Here is a 5,612-nt window from a genome sequence, read left to right as displayed (position 1 = left end):
CTGGGCCAGACCCTCCAGGTCTGCCCTCACTCCTGAGCAAGGGTTCTGAGGTCACGACAGGGAAGGCACCTGCTGGGTGTCAGTCTGAGCAGGGGCAACCAGGAAGGAGGAGGGAAGTCCCAGGCTAGGAGTTGGTGAGGGGACTCTGGGCTGGAGGAGTAGGGAATTCAAGGGAAAAAGCAGGAAGGGGTGTGAGGGATTGGGGGAGATGAGAAAGGGAGTCCTCTGTTGAGAGAACAGGCAAAGTAGAACAAGGTGGGTGCAAAATGAGGTCAGGAACACTCTAGAAAAGAGATCTGACTTGACTTTTAAACATTGCTTTGGGGTAATTCTCTTGTGTGTGCGTATTGGAGGGGGTGGGTAAGAACTCACAGTGCTGAGCTGATTCCCACTTCCTGCTACTCTGAACCATTAACTGTATCACATACTGTTTTGTGTTTCCCCTGCTATTTCATGTGTGTTTCATTTGACTCTTCCAACCAGGACCTAAACTCTGTCTTATGCTTCTTCACTGTCTCTCACTGCCTTGCCCAGTGATGAGCTGATTGATGGTTATTAATTTATGAATCAATACCTATCATCAACTCTTTTCATTATTTGTTCTCCTGCCATTGCCATACATGCATGCATTCAACAAGAATTTCTTTCTTGAATTTTTAAAGTTTTAAAAAAAGTTTATTTATGTGTTTTGAGAGAGGTAGAGACAGCATGAGTGGGGGAGAGGCAGATAGAGGGAGAGAAAGAGAGAGAGAGAGAGAGAGAGAGAGAGAGAGAGAATCCCAAGCAGACACCATGCTGCTAGTGTGGGGCTGACATGGGGCTCACAAATCCGTGCGATCATGACCCAAGCCAAAACTAAGTCGGACGCTCAACCAACTGAGCCATGCAGGCACCCTAACAAGAATTTATTTCTATACATAACACATAATAACAACATTTACTGAGTACTTATTAACTGTGAGCCAAGCATTGTGTGGGGTGCTGAAACACATTCATCAGTAAAGCCTAATCCCAGTACCTGGAGGGAAGGGCAGAGATGCAAACAGAAAAATGATACCCTGCCAGGTGTATCAGGGGAGGCTTCATGGAAGAGGTGATCATTTTGCTGGGTCCCAGAGGATGAATAAGGGTTCACTTAGGAGGGCAGGGAAAGTCCCACAGACAATGGGAACGGTATGAGCACAAATGCAGAGCTTAATTCTCCACCTTCATCCGCCCTTGTAATCACAGAAGGGACAAGCCCTCTTCTACCCTAAATTTAATGAGTCCCCGAATGAGGATAAATACACAATTTCTGTTCATATTGTGTATAAACCGAAAGTATTGTCTTTATTCTTTTGCCTTGCTAGCAACCGTGTACGTAAAGACCTCAGCCAATTGCTTTTTAGATGGGGCTTTGCTGAGTTGTAAAGTTCTTGTCAAGAGTCTAACCATGAGGGGAGCCTGGGTGGCTCAGTCGGTTAAGCGTCCGACTTCGGCTCAGGTCACGATCTCACGGTCTGCGGGTTTGTGCCCCGCGTCGGGCTCTGGGCTGATGGCTCAGAGCCTGGAGCCTGCTTCCAATTCTGTGTTTCCCTCTCTCTCTGCCCCTCCCCCATTCATGCTGTGTCTCTCTCTGTCTGAAAAATAAATAAACGTTAAAAAAAAAAAAAAAGTCTAACCATGAGATTCTTTGCCTTTTTCATTATGAGCACTAGATTTGAGTGTCAACTCAAAAGACCTTCTCTTTTCATCTTGGCTGCTTTTGATTAATTAACTGAAGTTGTATATATCATGTATAAGTACCTCACATTCGTTTTGACTGCAAATAACTTCTTTTTTTTATAATAACAAATTTTAAAAAGATTCTTGGTATTTACAAATTTCCCTTTTACTTCCCAGCAACCTAAAAATCTTTTCATTTAGCCAAGATGGTCCAACAGCACTTTATCCAGCTCTGAGTAAGCATTTTTATCTTGTGAGTTACCATGGAATGCTTGAAATAACATGGATTCTGAAGAATGGTGCATTATAACACTAACGCAGCTCAAAACGTGGGCTATGGCTGGCTCAGTCAGAAGAGTATCTGACTCTTGATCTCAGGGTTGTAAGTTTGATACCCACATTGGTGTATAGATTACTTTTAAAAAAACCTTAAAAAGAGAGAGAAAGCAGAGGGGGGGGGGGCAGTGGCTATTTACCAGAAGGAAGTTTTTCCTCCAATGAAGTAGAAGTATCTCCCTCTCATCTACAAGACCTTAGACCACTAGCAGCAGTTACAAAGACCGAATTTATGTGCCTCTAACTGCATGCAGAAACTTTGGGCCACAGAGAGCATTTGTACTGAGTCTGTTAAGTGAAGGCATGGCCGAGCCCCAGTGAAGAATGCAAGTGCTATGCCTGGGAAGGTCATCTGCAGACTTTGGAACAAACGCATGGCTGGGTGTGAGCATCAAGGGGAGTGAGGCTGTACTTTCACCCCTGGAAAGGCCTCCGTGATGTTTTACCTTAAAAGTCCAGAAGGCCAATGGCCATGTCCTGACAGCTTTGACCCTGCTGGGGGCAGTCAGTGCTATAATTTGTGACTTGGACCTGTTGCCCTGCAGAACAGCTGAGAACCTTTCCTAGAATCAACTTTGACCCAGGGGGACCCTGGGGTTTGGGTGGATGGACGGTGGACACGTTTATTGCCATCATTTCATATGCCCTGCAAGAACACTAGAGCTCTTTTATTGTTTGTTCTGTGGTTGTTGGTAGGGTGGTGGCGGTGGCGGTGGCAGCAGTGGGGTATGTGTGTATGTGTGTGTCAGTTTGATGTGACAATGAACACAAATTTGAAATCTCACTCCTTCTCCCACTTGCTTCCTATCTGAGGCACAGCTGGCTGGCTGGAAGCACAGAACAGCAGGTGAGAAAACTGAAGGCAGCTTTGGGCAGCCAGGACCATGCAAGGAACTCTTCCCCTCTCCCGCCACTCCCTCCCCCAACGCCCCCCCCCCCACACTCACACCTCTGGGTTCTTTTTCTGAACCTCTCATCTAACTCTCTACCTTCTGTTGAGTTCACCAGAACCCCCAGTATGGCATGTTTGTGATGTGGTGCGGAGGCTGCTGTCCCAAAATAAACCCTTGTACTGAGGAGGGAAAGCTGGTTTTAAGAGGCGTGCTAGCCAGCCAAGGCACTTAGCGGTACTTACTGGTTAATGTCTGAAAATTTTCTTTTTCTACAAAAAGCTAAATGGGGCTCATTAAGCTCCTCTGGTGTAATTTTTTTTTTTTTTTTTTTAAAGAAAGGACAAGTTAAAAATAGCCTGAGCACAAGTCTTGGAGACAATGAAAGCTTTGGTTGTTAGGAAGAACTGGTGATGAGGTCCAGGGAGGGTTTCTGCAGCTGAAATTCAAAGCCCAGCAGGAGCCGTGGGACCCCAGCAGGAGGGGGTGGCTGGGGGGGGGGTCCTTGACAAAGGCTGTGGGGGGCAAAGCTCCTGTTCCAGTAGGGACTCACATTCAGAGTCAGCGTGATGTTGCTTTTATCAAGCACCTATCAACATATAACACATAAGCTATCAAATGGTCATAACATAAATTCCCGACTCACATCTGCTTGGGATGTCAGGGTCCTGGTACAATTTCATGAGACAGTTGGGGCTGAAAAACCCAAAGGGTTGCTCCAGTTTGAGGCAGCAGATCTTTGAAGAAGACAGCTGTCCTGACTCATCAGGGGGATGATAAGGCCTTGCCTGCTGTGTGCCTAGAGAAAAGAGAAGGCAAGACAAACAGGTACCCAAGTGTGAATACTGCAGGAAGTGGAATTTTATCCACTGTTCCTTCACTAACCATCCCTTGTGCTGAGAGCCAAACCAGGAGGGTTCTGGAGGCAGCAAATTAAGCCCCCGACACCTCCCTCCCCAGGTTTTCAAGTTGGCAAAAGGAAAAGCGAGGGGAGCCATGGAGATGGAAATTAGTCATCAATGAACAGTCTGTAGCCCAGAGCTTTAACAAGGGCTCGTGCCAGCTGGGGACGTGTTGCTTCTGGACTCGGCGGGTGCATTTGTATGTTCCAGGTTCCGAACGCAGGAGCGCTGAGCCAGTTCTTCTCCTCCGACAGCTCCTCCAGGCACCCAGCGATGGTGCCCCGGCCACCAGGTCCCCGTGACTTGGGCCCCTTCTGCCTGCACCAAGGTTAATTTGGATTCACCTTTCCTGCCCTCCCTGTCTCCCAGATGGAGGAGTGGAGCTGCAGTGGGAAGGAATGTCTAATTCTCTAGGAGGGAGGGAAGATCTCCAGTCTCTCCCAAGGTTATGTCCCTCACTGCAGGCGCACCATGTGCACAACATACAGGGTTGACTTAAAAGGTCTTGACAGTGCTGTCCAGCGGTGACTTTTGGGGCTCAGGCTCTATCCCCTGCCCTCACTGCGGGAGAGCACTAACGAGGTGGTGTGAAAAGGGTGGGTAAAGTGGGCACGGACATTTAGGCAGAGACAGCTACTTGGCAGGGATGTGGTTGGGGCATGCATACAACAGATCGGGACCCTGACTGGGTGGTCTGTGAGTTCTTTGTAACCCCAAGATGTTCTGGCTCCCCAGGTCTGAGGTCTGGGGGTGATGGCTCCTGAGTCTGGGAAGCACAGTGTGGGAGGAGTTGCAAAAGCACTGGGGCTCCTTTCCTCCCTCTGGCTTGTGTCACCAACCCAGGAACCCAGCCCTCCTCCCTATCCGCTGCACTGTCCTCCTAGGGACTCACCTCGACAGCAATCCTTCTGTGGGTCCCACTTCTTGAGTACAATTACAATAAGAATCTTAGAAACCGTGTATTGAAGACTTATTATCTGCCAGGCATCTTCCATTATCTCATCTCTCCATCAATCGGCCAGTCCCAGGTTCAAATCCTGGCTGGGCCATTTATTACCAGGTCACTTTAGGCAAATCACGTAACCTCTCTGAGCCAGTTTCCCCAAGTAGTAAAATGTGGATAATAAAAGCACTTATCCTGGATAGCTGAGAGGAGCAAGTAAATTAATACATGGGAAGGGCTTAGCAGAGTGCCTGGCACAGTGCTCACTACTGTTAACCACTGCGATTCCATGTCAGGAGTATTAGTACTATTGCCACGCCTATGTTACACATAGAGCCCAGTCTCCCTGCGGCCCTGATGTTCCAGCCTGTGTTCACGGGGCATTAAAGCCTGGCTCTTTTCCGTTATGCTGCACTGCTCTTTAAGACTTCTCTTACATTATGTGGCACTTACAAGACTCAGTCATTTGAACTCTCCTGAGAGTGGAATAATGTCATCTCTTGTTTCCTATTAATAGTTAAACACACTGGCATATAGATCACAAAATGGTTTTGCTTTAAATATCCCATCTACAAGTTCAGGCGCCGTGTCTGGCAGAGTACCTGTCACATCTAAGGCACCACTGCATATGTATTGAGTTGAATTGACTTGCATCCATAGGGAAAACGAAGCTGGTAAAGTAACCAGGGCTTCACAGCTCCCCTTGGCCATCTCCTAGGCACCCCATTTGACTCCCAAGTCATTGCCTCCATGCATCCCAGCCCACTGTGAGTTAAGATGCTTTTAAAAGTTTCTTTTCTCTCTTAGTCATTCTTCTCAGTTTGTTCATGCACTTAC

Source organism: Panthera leo, chromosome C1 (genome assembly GCF_018350215.1).
Source record: "Panthera leo isolate Ple1 chromosome C1, P.leo_Ple1_pat1.1, whole genome shotgun sequence".
Classification (NCBI taxonomy): domain Eukaryota; kingdom Metazoa; phylum Chordata; class Mammalia; order Carnivora; family Felidae; genus Panthera; species Panthera leo.
This window is presented reverse-complemented; position numbering follows the sequence as displayed.